Here is an 18,487-nt window from a genome sequence, read left to right as displayed (position 1 = left end):
GATGAGTTTTCCACTTTTTAAATGCATTAGCCATTTATCTGTGTGCCCTTACTATCTCCAGGCTAGACAAAACTATGAAATGGAGCATTCTAAGGAACCTCCCATGCCACAACTATCTGCACCTTCTACGAGATATTTTGCATTTTTTTTAATATTATGTGATTTCTAGTGGAAGCTAAAAATCTGCTCTTTACCTTTTACAAGTTGGTGCTGGTGGCCAGTACATGGCAGAGTAGGAAGCAGTGGTGTAACCTGAGGTGGGTAAGTGGGGCACCAACCCCAGGTGCCAAATTAGTAAGGGTGCCAGACTCATGCTGCCTCCTCCAACAGAGCCCACATCTGGACAGGAGCAGCCTCATAGCATCACTGTTGCAGCACCCTAGTTCCCGCTAGCAGCACCCTTGTGTCCCTCCATAGTACACTGAGCCTGGTCAGAGCAGCCCCAGGCTGGCAGGCTGACTCCCTGGGCCTCCTGCCAGCCGAGGCTGGTCCAGCCCAGCTCAATGTGCTGCAGTCCGAGCGCATGTATAAATGGCACACCCAGGAGCTTCCCAGGAGCAATAAACTCTGGAGTTTATTGCTGCATATTAATAGCATATGTAGATGCTCCCAGTCTAATTGTCTCTGCTGAGAAACATTGTAGACCTACCCACAGCATCAAGTACCCTATTAAGATCTTTATCCTGGAACTCCTTGCAGAGTACACAACAGTGGTATAAGTAGGAATGGGGGGAATCAGATTGGGAACTAGACACAGTCCTCCTATAACACAGTTGCAAGGTGCCATTATACTTGTTCCTTTATTTACAGATGCTCTTAAACATCTTGGCCACTTTAAAGTGAAGAGATGGGACTACGTAGGGAACGTGCATGATCCAAAGCTTTATTCAAGGGAATGAACTCTCTTCTCAGTAGATTATAAGCTCTTTAAGTCAGGGATCAAGATGTCTTTGGGTCTTACTTAACCCAACTATAATTCTTTGATCTATGTTTCTCAATACAAGTGGAAAAAGAGCCCATCTATCATCCCAGCAGACACAACTTTATAAGGAGAGCAACTGGGATCCCCATTTAGAACAGAGGGAATGCATCCTATACTGACAGATGCCTGCAGCATGTTTATTGGAAGTCTGTGGTTGATGAGTTCTTATCAAATTGAAAACGGTTAACATTTAAGCAGGCTGGATGAAATCCTCCTTTGTTGGACATAGCGATGACATGATTGAGGAAGAGAAAAAATCCTAAGCCAGCGAGACAGACTGAGGTTTTCTGTGACTAAAAGTGTTTCCATGTGTTGACTTTGGTCTCAACTCCCCTTGGACCTTCCAGACAAAAAAGAAAATTCCATGCATTTTGCATCCATTTACCAGTCCTTCGCATTAGCATTTCAGTGCAGTTTGCAGGACTAGCAGGTAAAGCTAATAAGCACCCCCTGTCCATCAAGTTTTCTGCTCTGTACCTTTCTCATCCTAGATAGAAAGTGTTTGCAGCAGCGGTTCCTGTTTACTGTGGGAAATCAGACAAGCTCCTGGCTTAAAAGGATTTTGTCTGATTTCACAGCATGCCAGAACGAGTTCTCTCATGAATGCAACTTCTTCATCTGCAGACTTTATGGCAAAGTAGAATCCTTCAGGACAAGATGGCATTTACTTTACCAATAGGCCCACCCTTGAGGATTCAATTGCCTGAATATTGTTTCCTGATATTGTGTATCTCCGAATTTTTGCAGGGGCCTTTTCCTCTGTTGAAATAATTACTGATGACTCATTTCGGAAGCAGGCTGTAGCTTCTCTCTGCTTTGCTGAGGAACAAGGTGTGAAATACAGGCCATTGTGGAAATCGGACACTAACAGTGCACAAATACAGGCTGTGTCTACATGAGATGCTGACTGTGCAGTAGCCCGTGATTACTGTGCAGTACTGTTGCATGGCAGAAAGTGTGATGTAATGCTACTGCACAGTAGTCTCAGGCATCATGAAAAAGCCATTCAGTGGTGCTACTATGCAGTAACTCCAGTTACTGCATGGTCATTTAGTACTCATTTATACACGTACTAAATGACTACGCAGTAATGACTGGGCAGTCAACGTCTCGTGTAGACCCAGCCACAATGATTTTGATACTTCTGCGACCAGGGCCAGTTTTAGTCCTTTAAGTCATCTGAGACAGAATGTATTCAGAGAAATGCACTGAGTTTGTTCTCTGTAGCCTTGTTAGACCTGTGCAGAGTCTGCCAGCAAAGGGATAACTACTGCCATTTTTCATAGCAGTTGTATGACTTGGGTATCACCAGACACCTAGTCATCAAATGAACCAGCTTTCAGTCATGGCTGACCTAGAAATGCTTTTTTCTGCTTGTTAACCTCAGAGCAATGCATGTTAAATACTGTCAAAATTCAACATTAAAATGATCCTCAGAAATACAGCCAGGCAAACTTAGTCACTTTATTGGTAAGAGAGAAAAGCCAGCATTTAAAGAATTACCATATTATCTCTTCAGGCAGCAGAGTCACAGCTGTTTTCTCCTGTCAGATATCTACCCCAAAATAGATACTCAGCTGGTATCTTTTTATATATTGTATCTGTTTTTAACAAAGAACAGACAAGAAGTGTCTGAGCTTTACTTAAACTGGCCTAAACTTATCTGGGTTTGTGTAAATTCTTGACTTTGTCTAACCGCTGTATCCCAAACTTTGCAAACAAAACATTTTACTTATGTTAATTATTCCCTGATACAAAGCTCAGTTTTGAATATTAATAGAGCCATCTCTTCAGTATCACACTGCAATCTGAGGTATGTTATAATTCGCAGCCTGTTCTAGTGTAGACAGAATGTATTGTGAGCACAAGTTAGCTCAAGGATATGGGAGGTCTGAAATCATAGAAATCATGGGTTGTAAGGGACTTTGAAAGATCATTGAGTCCAACCTCCCTGCTCTGGGCAGGAATACTACTGAGAGCAAATGATCCCAGCAAGGTGTCTGTCCAGTCTCTTCCTGAAGACTTCCAAAGTTGGGGACTGCACCACCTCCTTGGGAAGTCTGTTCCAGATTCTGGTCACCCTTACCGTAAAGTTCTTCCTGAATATATATAAACATATGCATGATTACTCATAAAGTCCTAGTATAGTTATGAATATTAATATAAAATATATATAAACCATTAGGCTAAAGAGACATGATTCTGGCTAGCATAAAGATAAACATATTTGTAAGTTCATCCACAGTATTGCAACATATTTTGTTATTGTTAAGTTTTGAATAGTGGACTGGAGCAAGCTAAAGTTATGAGCGTGCTATCACATTACAATGTCACTTTTGTACCACAGAAGTCCATATGGTTTTTCTGAGGAATTCTGTACTCTCGGTTTGACCTCATACAGGCAAAACTCCCATTGAGATCTTCCCGCAGCAATGCATTGCCTCTTTTCCAGTGGTAGTTTTCCCTGCCAAACAATCACAAGACTTAGGTGCTTTATGGAGGGGGTTCAGAGATTTTGTTTCCAGAGCAACAGCAACATTACTGGGAGAGTCAGCATTAAGCCTGGTCAGCAAAGATATTTGTAAATTCTATCATCCAACCAAGGGGCACAAGATAAAAAAAAGGAAAAATGGAAATTCTGCTAATTAGTAAAAGGAGAGGAAAGACTTTTATTTTAACTATTATGGGCCAGCCCCTTTCTGTAGCAGCAGCCTGCTGGCAACCCTGACATCATGGAATGGTGGGCATCTTGCAACATCATGATAAGGAAGAAGTGTCCCCTCTGCCCTCCAAGATTTATAGGACATAGTAAGTTAAAACAAAATGGCAATCTTAGAAAAGTACTAGCAAATATTAGCCATTTTAAATATGAGCCTGGATGCAGCCTCCAAGAATACAATGCCAAGAGCAAGCTTGCAATAGCAGGGAGCAGACATCACAATAATAACACATCTTTCTCCATATTCAATATATAAGTTTCAAATAAAGGGCAGTTGAGACTGAATGGGGCAATCTATATGAAGAATGGAGAGAAAGAAATGTTATAAATGTGTAGCATAAAGGAGTCAGTGTTGTTTCATAGCACTTTACTGATAAATCTGAAGAATTACAGAGTGCCTCCGTTCTGAGTTGCTGGAAATGTCTAATACCATTAGCTTTTTGTTATAGTTTAAAAAACTCCAACCTATAATTCTGGTTCTTGTTAGAAAGCATTAGTACAGATTTTTTTTCTTTCTTATGATTTTTTGCTTTATTGATAAAACATCTCACGTATCATCAATAAACAAGGGAACAAAGAAAAAGTAATCAAAGATATTGCCACTAACAGTTCAATGATAACAAAAATGTGCAAGGCCAAGGACTAGAATAGCTGAGAGCTGCTAGCCAAGACTGAATTGTGTGTTTAACAGAAATAAAGTATTCTCAATATGTATTGTAAGTGAATTGATTTTAGCCATGTGATTTACTAGAGGATGAACAGGCTAAATCGCCTAGTGCACATGCAGGTGAGCAAGATGGGGAACAGAGTTGTAGAGCTGACATTACTGTAAACTAACAACAGCTGACACTGAAGGAAGACTGAACAACTTCCATTATAAATACTTGGGTATGGACATTAGTAAATAGGATGGATTATTTGGGGGGATTAACATTATAAATATTGGTGCTGGGATGTTCACAAATCAAAATGACTTGATGAACTGCAGAATCAGGTCTTCCTGTCGCTGTAAATAACCACCCAGGGCAGAGTTGGAAAGTAGAGTACTTTCCCAGCATGAGATCAGACTGTGTCTCAGCTGGTTAAAATGCTTCCCCTACTTTTAATGCATCTATAAAACTTTACAGTTTAACTGTAAACAAGCACTTTTTAGCCTCCTTCCCAGACAGAAGAGGGAATCTCTGTGGCTGCTTGCTTAAAGAAACAAATGGAGTCACTGAATTGACAGACGTATCCTTGACCATCCTTTAGTTAATGAATTAGGTTCATCAGTCTACTCCTCAATTCAGGTGGAGTCATCTAGAGGGAAGGCCAGAAGGGCTTCCCAGTGGAAAGTCCCTGAGGAGAAAGGCTCTATTTTCCAATGGGGAGGATGTCACAAGAACTGCGGTGGGGATTTCTCTGCAGATCATTGCTGTACCTTCTTGGATTGCCTTTTATAGGTATAATGTCAGTCCCAAACTTGGGACCCCTGAGCGAGCCACATAGGCATTTACTTAGTACTATTTGCCAAAACTCAAGCAGCCTCGTTAGCCTCTATCTGTGCCCCAGCCACTGCCAAAGGGAGTTGTGGGGTGGGGGGGAATGGGACAGAACAGCAGCATAATGGGTGGGTATGGCTTTCAAATCCAGCAGCAGCTTGTGTCTTTAGATTCCTGCTAACTATGTACCTGCCATTTCCTCCGTTAGCTACAAGTGGGCTTTGGATCAGACAGCGTTCATCAGGAAGCAGCAGTTTGGTTTGTAAACTCAGTGTCTTTTGGAAAGGGAAAAAGTTACTTCTTTCTCAGGCTGATGCATTTTTTGGATGAGCAATGCACGTAGAAAGCACTGTGTTCTCTGTACTTTTGCTGCAGTTTGCAAAAGAGAGGTCACAGGATGTACAGGTAAGTCTCAATATCCTTCATTCTTGTCTTATTGATAACTACAAGGCTACAATGCAAGAAGAATGTCCCAAGGAGTATTTGAGCAAAGTCAAAATCTGAGTTCCCATTTCTGGATTTCTTCTTCCATGGTCCCAGTAGGCATAGGAGTGGGGAGATGACAAAGATTTCCTCTGCTTTTTGTTCCAGGAGTCCCCCATGTTTCATTCTTCTGTCAAGATCCTAGAGGCACTAAGAACAAACAGTTTCCATCCAGCTGCTGGGTGACTCAGAATAGATCCTGGTTGAGAAGTGCCCCTGATGCGAGTCTCACGTTTACACAACTAGGTCTTCTCACCCTATTCCTAATCTGCATAGGGAAAGGGAGACAGACCATCCAGACCAAAGTATTTTGCAGAGGGGAGCATTGTATGAAGGTGTCTTTAAACCAGGCTAGTTTCAACATGAAGGCATTCCAGTAATGTGGGATTGTAGGACTGTAGAAACTTGCTAGCTATACCCACTTCTCTCTGGGCATGATCCTGGATGTGTTGGGGGAGTAGTGTAGAGCTAAGTAAACTGTAGATTACATCGGGAATACCCTGTGGGAGCCAAACGTGCTTTCTTTATGTCAATCTGGCACAGCCATAGTGGGGCTATGCATCTAAGGGAGGAATTTCACGTCCTGGGATCTTTGACTGAATGAGTGGTTTGCATGAGTTCACCTGGTCCTGCTTTATGAGCACAGGGGTTGCATGGCTGTCTTTCTGTGCTGTTATAGGCAGTAAATAACTTTACATACCGTGTTCTTATGACACTCTATAGTAAATCACTGAGGTTCCACTTTCCATGCTCGTGTCTCAGCTACTTGTGTGAGTCTTGACTGGCATGATTAGAGTTCTGAGCAGACTTCAAATCTTTACTGAGTGCCCGTCCTGTCCCTGGTATTTCATTCAGCTGAATGACTGTTCCACAGAACTGTTTATACAACTGCTGACAGCACACACATACGTGCCAGTGGCATAAAAGCGGAAAGTCCCACGCTGCTGCACTCTTCTCTAGTGGTGCTGAGTGTCCATCACCCCATTGAAACTAATGGGAACTGAAGGGGTTGGGTGCTGCCCCAAAGAGTTTAAACCTACCCAAGAGCATGTGTAGCAAGCTCTTGCTCATTTTCACTGCCTTTGCTTCCAACATTCAGTGGGAGAAATTTGTTAGTACAAGAACTTGGTTTATCCATATCTGTACTGAGTTGTCACTAGGGCTGTGCAAAGCTTTGGGTGGTGACTCGATTCAGAGGAGATTTGGCCCGATTTGGTGGCTGAATCTCCAAATCCAAATCGAATTGGGGACCAATTAAAAGATCTAAATCAATTCAAAGCTCTCTGTATCTTTGGAAAAGATTTGGAGAGCTTCAATGATTTGGGCAGTCCCCGGTGGCTGCAGCACGGAGCTGCACCTGGACTTAGAGCTGGTAAGTACTAGGGGAGGAGGGAGGGGACCATAGGAGGACCCCTGGCAGGCCCCATCCCCCGCCTGCTCGTCCACCCCCCCGACCCTCGCCTGGCCCCCAAGCCTTCCCCATGGCTGCCCACACACCCCAGCTCCCAGTGCTTTAAAAAAAAGGCCCCACTCACCAGGTGCTGTCTGCCAGGGGGGTGATCCCTACTGCTCCCCGCTGCCCCATGCTGCACAGGGGGCTCTGCTACGAGCCCCCTGCCCCCCCCCCCCCCCATGGCTGCCCTGCCTACCCCAGCTCTGGCCCTTTAAGAAAAAAAGAACACCCCCCAACTCACTGGTTCCTGCAGCAGCCTCGGGGATTTGGCCACGTGGCATGGGGCAGTGGGGGGTGGCAGGGATCACCCCTGCCCCCCCCACCCCCACCAGCAAGAGTGGTGAGCCCAGGGGGTTTTCTTGTTTTGTTTTTTTTCCTTAAAGAGCCGTAGCCATGGTGGGGCTGGCACAGCAGGGAAGGGGGTTGGGGAACTTGTGCAGAGTCTCCCATGCACAGTGGGGCAGTGGGGATCACCACCCCCCACCCCTGGCAGCACCCAGTAAACACCGGGGCTTTTTTTCCCAAAGAGCTGGGAGCTGGGGCAGGCGGGGCAGCCATTGCCAGGCTGGGAGAGTGGTCAGGGGATGGGCCTGGCTGATTTGGAGATTCAGAGATTCGGCAGGAGCCCAGTCTCCAAACTGGATCTGGCTGAATCTATTCGGGGGAATAGGCTGAATCCGAAGCGAATACTAGCTGCTTCACACAAGCCTAGTTGTCACGCTAAAACCACCCACCTCCAGTTCATAATTCATACTTTTATTGCAAAGAAACCAGCTCAGAGTGACAAAAACTACCAGAGGCCTGGGAGGCAAGACTTACGAGGAAAGACAGAAAGGACTAGGGTTATTTAATCTGGAGAAGCATAGACTGAGGGGAAGGGAAGGGGGGAGGGATTTGATAACAGACTTCCAAAACCTGAGTGGTGATTACAGGCAGGCTGGAGATGGTCTTTTCTCAGTGGCTGCAGGGGACAGGACTAAGAGCAATGGTGTCAAGCTGCAGCAGGGGGAATTTAGGTTGGAGATTAGGAGGAACTTTCTGACTATGAGGCTGCTCAAGCATGGAACAAGCTACGTAGAGAAGTTGTGGAATCTCCATCCTTGAGAGCTTTCAAGAGCAGTCTGGACAGACACTTGGCTGGACTATTTAGTCGAGGACAATCCTGCCTTGAATAGGGATCTGGATTAGATGACCTTGTGCAGTCCCAGCCCTGCTTTCCTATGAACTGCCTTAAACAGCAGCTATCTTTATATTCTTCAGAACTCACTTAAAAACCTTGCTAGAATGTGTTCTATCTGGCACTTGTCCATCAATCCTGCTACTTTGTTTGGCTTAGATCAAATGGGTCAGGCTTGAAGAGCCAGGCTCATCTTTGATCACAATGTATACTGCTTTTTTTTCTATGGGCTCTTAAGGAACAAAAGTATTTGTTGTTGGGTTGGGGCCAATGACAAGATGTCCTCTCAACTTTCAGAGATCAGTTTTAAAACCGACCACTTGGGTGTCACCAGGAAAATATTTTGAATCACTAGTAATTGTGTTCTAAGATATGTCATTTTTTTAAAATGCCAGCAACCAAAGCCAGTCTACAGTCAGTAGCTTGCAATAATGAGAGTGCAGGGCAATGACTGCAGAGTACTGTATCATTCCCTTCCTAAGAGATATTTGAGGCCTAATTTAATGGTCTTATTCATAGCCACATGTGTTTACAAAGCCGTATCTTCTGATTATCAGGAAACCATGAGAGTGGCACAGTTTAAACAACTGTAAGGATCTTGTGTCAATCTGCTGGCAGATTGTGAAGCAGCATTTGTTCTTTTTTGCTGCCTATTATAACCAGTTTGTGTTCTAACAACGGCATGGCTGTACTTCGATTGCTGTACAATTGTATGTGTTTGTTGCCATTGCAAATTTCCCTAGGAATCTGCACCTGAACTGGCATGCGTATCGCAGAATTTGCTTTGAAATGACTGGGTTTTATAGCGTAAACCAAACTGAGCTGCCTTTGCAACTTTATCAGATTCCATCAGTCCTTGGTACAATCTCTTACCAAGCCAAAGTGACTCGTAGTGGCCATGTGCATGTCATACACTGATAATGCACCCATGTGATATGATGACAGGGTGAGGTTTTTTTCCCTGAAGGCCAATGCAAGCATATAGCTTAGATATTTATTCAAGAGTATTTAAAGGTCCATGTACTGGTCAGGCGTGCAGGCAGTATAGATAAGGCACTTACACCCTGATTCCGCAATCAGTAAAGCAGCAAGAGCAGATTTAAAGTAATTGGCCTGATATCCTTCTGAATTTCTTCTTATACTAGTAATTAAACCGTGGTTCTAGAAACAAGTGAAGAATGCACTGGCTTTGTTTTTCCAGAAAATGTAGTGTGGCTTTGCAATGGCAGTGCTTCCAACACAGTGACTTAGCAGCGGAAGCAAGTCTTTCAAAGTAATAATACAACAATGCTGACAAAAGCAGGGTTCTTCAGTGATGGTTTCTTACCAACCTCTGGAAGTTAGTTGTCAAATTTTAAATTGTATGTTGCTAGCAAAACCAAGCAAGTAGTTATACCAACAAGGTGCCTTGGAAACCTGTTGGCAAAATGGATGCCCAGTGGCGTAATATGAAATCACACCAGTGGCAGAAGAAATCTGTTTCCCTAGTCTTCCGCATATCTTTTCCACAAGAATGTAAGATTGCCTAATAGAAGGAGTTCATAACTCTACTTCCCTTGTAATTGCTTTTGCTTACTTAACTAATCTCTGCACGTCCATGTGACAAAACCCTAGGACGCTGGGCTGCTCCTTAAGCTACACCCCAGGTTTTTGTAAGCTTCTTGGTCTCCCACTCTGCTGAATGGGTATGCCCAGGTTATTAATTTGCCTGGAAATCATGATTTACCACAGACACTTTGATGAAGTAACAGAAAAACAAAAGGGGTTATTACAAGGAAGAACAAATGGATTTAGAAAGAAAAGTGATTTAATACTCTGAAAACAGTATGGTAAAACAAAGCTGGCAAAATCCCTATCCTACATTCAGACTACCACCTAGCCCTCATAAACATGACTAAAAATCTCCTTGTGTCAACCTCCTCCCAGTCACAGCTTGGACCCTCTGCTGAGGACCTCTATTCCCTCTCCCTGCACAGGAAGCCCCCCTCTAATGGTCACTGCCTCCAAAACATTCAACACCGCTTCCCCCCTCACCTGCCTTCAGGCAACCAGAAAATCCTCTGGAGTGTTTCTTCCTGTACGTCCATGACAGTTAGCTGACTATATGGAAGTCCCAGAAATCTGGGACATCATCTGGGAAATGCAGGATACTGCCTGCTCCCCTGCTGTGTTCTCACAAGTTGGTGGGAGTGGGGCTGCATGCTGTGCAGTCAGCAGTACTTGCCTGCCTGCCTGCCTGCGAAGCACTTTGTACCACTCTGACTCCCAGACAGGCTGCGCCCTGTGTATCTGCGATGCCCATTATAATTCCCAACAGCCAGCCATTCTGTCTGTCCACCCACTGCAATGAGCTGCCACTGTACTGCACTAAGAAAACTGGGAGTGGTTGCCCCGGATCAAGCTCTCTCCCCATCCCTGCAGCCAGCACAGACTAGTGGTGCCATGGTGGCAGCAGTTCATCAGGGTGGGTGTGAGGGCAGGACAGCTACTCAGCATGCTACATCACACCCCATCCCATGTGAGCCTGGCTGCTGGTGGCCACAGTGCCAGGACTGCAGAGCTGTAACACCAATAAGAAGCTGGGCAGCAGGGGAGATGGATGCAGGCAGGGGAGGGCAAAGGAGTCTGTGCACTGCTTGGCCTGGCCCAATCTTAGCTGCAGCAAAGCAGAGAGGCATGGGGTGCAGCCCTCCCTCTTCAGATTCTCAGCGGTGGCGAGCGGGCATGATAGGATCAACTGGTGGGCTGGATGCAGCCTGTGGGCCATATTTTGCCCACCCCTGGACTAGCCTATGAAAAGATTCAAAGCAGACACAGAAAAAGGCAATGCTTTGTCAGTAGGTCAGTTGCAAGGCTGGGAATAGAACCCAAACATCATAGGATCATAGGAAGGCAGAGATAGAAGGGGCTTCACCAGGTCATCTAGTCCGGCCCCCTGCTCAAGGCAAGATCATCCGTCTTATTTAACCATCCCAGCCAAAGTCTCTGTCGAACCTACTCTTGAAAGTTTCTAAAGATGGAAGTTCTACAACTTCTCTAGACAGCTTGTTCCACTGCTTGACTGCCTTCACCATCAGTAAATTCCTCTTAATCTCCAATCTAATTTTTTTCTGCTGCAGGTTGAGGCCATTGCTCCTAGTCCTGTCTCCTACGGCTACAGAAAAAACCTATCATCTCTGGAATTGCCTTTCAGGTATTTGAAAACTGTTTTCAAATCCTCCCTGTTTTCTCTGTTCCAGATGAAATAACCTTAGTTCTTTCAGCCTCTTCTTGTAAGTCTCGTCTCCCAGGCCCCTGATCATTTGTTGCACTGCGCTGGACTCTTTCCAAATTGTCCACGCCCCTCCTTAAGTGTGGGGCCCAAAACTTATTTTTTTCATTACAACAAACAGGTTGGTTTTCAGGGCTGTTTTTGTCGATGGCTAACTGCAACGATGGCACTGGAAGGGTCAAGAACATTAAATCTGGCCAACTACAGTGGAAATAATTTTTAGTTAGGCTGATTTAAACTATTTTGTCCTGGCTCCCTATTTCTGCTGCTGCAACATTTAGATAAAACCTGTGATCGTGAAATGGATGACATGTATAAAATATTGAATGAAAGGCAAATTCTTAATGCTAGGAGTAAAGTCTGCATGGATCACACAGAGCACAAAGTATGGCTTTAATAAACTCCACAGCGTTTTATTTCCTTCAAACACACATTCTACAGGTGCAATGGACTACACTCAACTATAAACAAGCATTTTTCTGCCTTAAGTTCTGTTTTTTTCACAGCATGTTTCCTTCCTTAGTAAGAGCAGGCTGTTTCTGGTTTATGCAAGATAGTTTACTGAACGTATTGTGTTCCCTTCCATGACAACTCGGGTGGTCTGTAACTTACATAAAATTGTTGCCATTGTTTTCAATCGCTTGGTGTGCTTCAGAACTAAATCAAATGAAATCTTAGTAAATTTACAGTAGGTAATAACTATGTGCTGGCCTCCGTGAGGGACAGGGGAATAGGGATATAAGGCCATATAGTCCTTCTTTTGCCTCTGTGATTCCCTATGAAGAAGGTTTCCAGCTGTCTTTTTCACCCCGAGAGGCACACACAGGAGTAAGAAAGTAAGGGCAAAGGTAGCTGCTTTGAAAAAAGGGTTCTTTGAAAAAAAGAATTTGAGGCCAGCCCTGGAAGTGCATTAAAAACAGACCCTTTTAAAAGCCCAAGTGAGGTCAAAGAACAATATTTATGCTGTTAAAAATGCAGCTGTTAATTTTTCCTCCCATTGTCCTGATCACCTCACTCCTACTTTGAATCTTTTGTTTGTTTTTCCTTCTGTGCCAAATATAATTCTTTTAGGGAAGCTCAAACTGCCTAGGAAAGTTGCAGAGTCTCATTCCGTGAAGGTTTTCTGAAGAGGCTGGATAGGCATCTGTGTCGGGTATTTTAGAATAGTGACCCTACGTGCATGCAAGGAGTTGGAGTAGACAACCTTGAGGTTACTTCCAAGGGTCTAATTCTGAGCCTTTTGTCCTTGTTTTCCTTCAGGTCCATGTTAGTCTGTATAGGGGTGGCCAACCAGTGGCATGATTGCCACAAACAGCATGGACAGCCTCTGTATGGCATGTGATGGATCAGGAAGGAAATGGGTCAGAAAGCGGAAATCAATGTAGCCGTTCAGGCAGGGAACACAGGGTGGGGAGCAGAAAGCAGAGCAGCAGAGTGTTGAGTTAATTTGTAGCACACCTGCCGAAAAGGTTGGTCCCTTCTGGTTTACACTTTGGGCCATGTCTTTATTGCAACTTTAAGAAGGGAGTAATGATATATAAAGAATGTGACCAGGGAATATGCAGGTGGGGGTGGGGAAGGATAAGAAAAGTTGAAGATTAATTCCTCAAGCTGTGTATGAAGTATTTTGAGATCCTTAGATAAAAGGTGCTATACAAGTAGCTTGTGTTCATAGCCTGTTATGAATACAGTATAGTAAATTCAATTCATGTCTTTTTTTGAAAGGCAAGGGTACATATCTGCTTTTTAAAATAAATGCATAAAGATACTTACATTACATTTTACTGCAACAGGAAGGTGAGACTATTGATGCTAAGCCTGTCCACCTAGTCTGTTAGCAGGTATTATTTAAGTGCACCAGTAAGATATTGAATGTGAACCAGGAATAAGTTACTCCACCTTTTTTGAATAGCCAAACTGCTCCTGGTGACAGATTAATAATTTCAAGAGATATTAAAAGTTATAAAACAGTGCTTGACATGACAGGAAAAAAATGTCATGAAAAAAACCCAGGAACAGTAAACATCCAACCAACATACTTTTCATTGGGGTTAGTAGCACCATAATTAGGTAGGATACCTTGGGTTTGATCCAGTGTCTCTACTTCAAAGTCTTAAATATCTGATAATATTCTAACGGAACTCAAAGTTTGACCTTCCCTGAATATTTCAATCATGGTGGTATGAGGAAAGCAAAAGGAACACACACAGAGTTTCTAATATGTTGCAAATAATATAATGCTATTGGTCCTTATGGTCTGTAACTACATTCCCAAGCTTAAAGCAGAGATGGAAAGAAACAAGTTACCCGAACTGGCCCTGTATTCTGGGGCCAAACAGGGGCCTGCCTGATCCACTGTCCAAGTTAAAGCAGTCGCAGGGCAGCTGGAGTGTGTTTCCCACAGCTCCCTATTGCCATTCTGAGAATCAAAACAGCAATAGTGTAGTGCGCTGGTTTTCAAACTGGCTTATGTATACCTGCAGGGTTATGCAGTGCTTCACCAAGGGATATGTGCCTAAATTTTAATAACCACTGTGGAGTTTCTGATTGGTCAGGGCATTGGTGTGCATTGATGTCAGTATCCACACTCTTCCAAATGAATGAACATGCATGAGCAGCAATATTTTGCAAGCAAAGAGGTAAGTGGCCCACAAAAATTGGAAACCATGGGTGTAATGTAATTCTGCCACACCCCTAATCTGCTTTGTGTGTTGAAGGACCCTATATATTGTCCTTCTGTTAATTCTCCACTCTTTGGGGAGACCTCCTATGCAGAGGTCTCCTCAGGGTACTCTTGTCCCATTTTTACACAGGCAGAGCACCATTAAAGGGGCCTCATTTTAAGTTAGAATTAGGGTTTTTAACACTAGCTAGCATCAAAGATTTTTAAGCAGAAGTTATGTGCTGTGTAACTGCTTTAAAGAAATAGAAAATTGTTTGTTTGTTTTTCAAATCTGTACAGAGAAACTAGAATTTGAATGGAAAAACCATTGATAGCAATTCATCATAAAACTGAGAGTAGTGCCCAAACACAGCAGAGTTGTTCTCACTCTCTAAACAAGAAGTTTACTAGCCCACAGAAACCACTGAAGATAAGCTTCTAACCAGGTAATTAAGAACCAAAAAGCTGCTTTTCAAGGTTTTGTCATGTATTGCTCCCTGTTTGTTTTTATTGTGCAAGCTCAGTTGATACAGTTGATAAATTGTTTGCTCTATGGCCTTGCTGTGGTACATGGAAAACTTTCCATGACTGAATTGCTAAAGAACAGAAATAGCCAGGCATGTTCCAAACAGTTTTCTGAAACCTAGTTTGGATCCTGATGAAAAGGGGATTGTTCAGAGACTCATCAATGTCTCATATATCTTAGTTGTCTTGTAGAACTTAAGGTATTAAAAAATACACTACATCAAGGGACATGAAATATTGGGAGGAAATGGTTTTACCTCCTTTCTATAGCATTGGATGATACAATATAATACCAGGACAGTTTGTCCCTTCAGGACTGTGTTTTCTTTTGTTTCATTTGAATGTTGTTCAGTATTGAAGGATAATGATGATCTCTTTCCCTCTTTTCACAAAGCAATATATTCTGATTAAGGGGCAGCTGTAGATTTCTGTAGATTGGATCTTACTGTAGGGTTGAAGGAAAAATTGTTTAATTAGAGGAATTTAATTACATTTACTAGGTAGAATTTTCCACTCGAGTGTACTTGGGGAGGTTTTGAATCCAGTGTTTCTCCTCATCCTCCATAACTGTTTCAGCCTGCAGACTGAAAATTATCTTATGGTCCAGGCACTGCCCTGGGACTCAGGAGAGCTGAAGTATTTCCTAAGTCAGTGGTTTTCAACCTGTGGTCCGCAAACCCCTGAGTGTCTGCAGACTATGACAATGGAGTCCACAAAAGATTACTATGATCAATCAAAAGCATGTGAATACCCACACTTACAATTCAAAGGGGCCTGCACCTCCATTCAAAATTTCCAAAGGCATCCATACCTCCATTCAAAATGTTTTAGGGGTCCACAAATGAAAAAAGATTGAAACTATTGTCCTAGACTGTAACATTAGGACAGATGTGTAATTACTTTGCATCCCAGTTTCCTGTGTATATACTTGAGACTATGAGGTTCCCTTCCTTCCACATTTCTGCCTTGTCTTAGTTAAGACTGTAAGATCCTGGAGGCAGAGACCATCTCTGATCTGTAGCATCTAGTACAGGGGTGGGCAAAATACGGCCCACCAGGCCATTCTATCTGGCCTGCGAGGCCCCTAAAAATTTTAGAAAATTAATATTTATCTGCTCCTGGCTGCCTGTCAAAGATGACAGAAGCCAGGGGCAGTAGGACCCAGGGGGAGCCAGCAGTAGGATGCAATTTACCTGCCTTCCTGACCCCGCACTGCTCCAGCACCACATGGCTGCAGGCTGCATCACAGTAGCATGGGGCCCCACTGGTACCCCAGAGGGGGTGTGTGTGTAGGGAGGGACTGTGTGCGTATATGTGTTCATAGGGTGAGTCCTACATGCACACCCCCCTGCACTGCCATACATGCAGACCCCACGCCCACACCCCCTCACGTACACACAGCCTCCCACAAACCCCATACCCACCCACATCCCACATATAGAAGGGGAGGGACTTCTTGTGGCATAGGTCAGGGGCTAGGGAGTGGGACTTCCAGTCACAAGATGGTGACCAGGGGATAGGACACCAGGGTGGGACTAGCAGTGAGGCCCTCGACAGCTTGCCAAAACTCAGTAAGTGGCCCTCTGCCCGAAATAATTACCCACCTAACTTAGTACATAGTGCTAATGATCTGGTAGGAGAATTTTGTCCAAAGAATATACTTTTTCTTTAAAGGAAAAAAATAGCTAATGATGCAACTGTTAGGATCCTGCCTGGGCTGACCAACTTTAAAGGTCTCATACAAGCTGATTGCTACTGTGAGGTCAACAGAAGATCTGTAAGCTTTAGATGGAGAGAGGAAGGGCGGCTTGCAGTACAGGAGCAGGCACAGGCATAAGGAGTTTTGAGATCTCATCAGCCAGAACTTGCAGAACTTCCAGTTCAGAAAACTTCAGGTTGGCTTGCCAATTTTTGATTCTTTAAAATCCAGTCCAACCTGCCAGACTCTTTCAAGTTCTCCCTCCAGAAGCTGAGGCTCTCAAGTCCACCATTCTTTCACGGGTGACTTAGAGTGAGTTTGAAGCATGTAGAGATATGCAAGTAAGAAAAATAAACCTTGGACCTTAACCTGTTGTATAAGGAACCCTCTTAAACGCCCCCCCTCCCCCATGTAAGTGGGATAGCATCCCTGAGGCTTAAAAGAATAATGGATAGCAACAAACCCCCTGGAATATTCCTGTTTCTGATCATTCATTTTTGTTCTCCAGATAGCAGAGATTAGCACTTGAGTTGATTGGTTCAGTGGCTATTGTCTTTGAAAATTAACCCCTTGTATTTCATATGGGAGGGTTACGGGTAACCATTGCTTAACTTTTCCTCCTTTGCGTTATGGGCTGATGTTTCTCAGCTACCATTTGTGCCTGTTTAATGCCCTGCATGGCCTGGCTAATTGATTACTAGCTGGATCATTAAACCCTACAGGCATTATTGTTCTGTTTCATTTGCCAAAGGTTTTCTATCAGCCTGCGTCATAAAGGCTGAAAGTGACTTGTTTTCAGTGTAGATGTAGTGTAAGTGATTTCCAGGAAAAAAAGGATGAATCTCAGAATCTGAATGTTCGTTACAAGAAGAACCTCAGGAAAACTGGAAGGTTCAGGTGCTGGTCGTAAGACGTGAAGCTTTACATCAACACCAACCAGGATATGGTTTAAATCTGTTGGTGAATTCCACCTCCATAGTAGCTGGGTGCTGGTTTCACAAATCTATCACTAAAACTAATTTCTTGTTGGCAGTCTCAGAAGCAAGGATATCTAGGACAGGCGGTGCTATTGAGACTAACTTTTTCTCTGACAAGTGACCTCAGAAAGGCAAGGCTGAGGTGCATTAGCAGAAGTCTGTGTCATGGGTCATGGTTACTTGTTCTGCAGAAAACCAAAGGACTTCTATTTCTATTTGGCTTCTCCATACACTCCTCAGCTGTGACCTCACAAAGCTGTGATCCTTCTCAGCAGCCTCCTACCATTGCACACTGGGGCATTAGTCCAGGAAGAACAAGATAGATATAACAGATCTCTACAATCATGAGACTTTCCTCCATGCAAACAATGGGTGAAGTGCTTCTGGGCTACATCCACTGACTCTTCAGACACCTTCTCAGTGGGTGTCTAGCATTCTCTACTCACTGTCTTCTACTGGTTCCTTGGTTTTCATCTTAATTACCAGTACTTTGTCTCTGTTCAGGAGTTTTTGGGTCAGTGTATAACTCCACTTAGTTATGTCTGGGTTCTGCTGGTCCTGTGTCACTTGAATCCCCCAACACATATTGATCACTTTCATCCTAAAGGCTGGTGCCATTTCATACAACTTGGCAAACTCACAAAAAGAGAAGCTTCTGTCCTCTGAAATCTGTAAGTAACTTATTAATCACAGAAGTAATATAGCTCTTACTTTGATTGTCCCCAGTGCTAGGTCTAGATGCGACAGCACTATAGTCTATGATAGAAGTGGTGCCATTACTATAGTCATGGTCACTGTTTGCATCTATGCTAGTTTTAACTTCTTGAAATCACATTTTGATTTCAAACCCTTTTTCGGGATTTATACATGGATTATCCTTGAGCCAACCACCCTGGGAAATTTCCTTCCTATGGAAACCTCTTTCGCACTTGAGAGCTTCTGAATTGGAAACTCAACAATATTGTTATGATTGATTCAGGGTTTCCAGCTGTGACTTTGTGACCCTTTGTTTTATTGCAGTGATGTCACTTCATCAGCTATAAGGAACTTAAATCAGT

This window comes from Crocodylus siamensis, chromosome 1 (genome assembly GCF_052110815.1).
Source record: "Crocodylus siamensis isolate JL-2025a chromosome 1, ASM5211081v1, whole genome shotgun sequence".
In the NCBI taxonomy this organism is placed as follows: Eukaryota; Metazoa; Chordata; order Crocodylia; family Crocodylidae; genus Crocodylus; species Crocodylus siamensis.
This window is presented reverse-complemented; position numbering follows the sequence as displayed.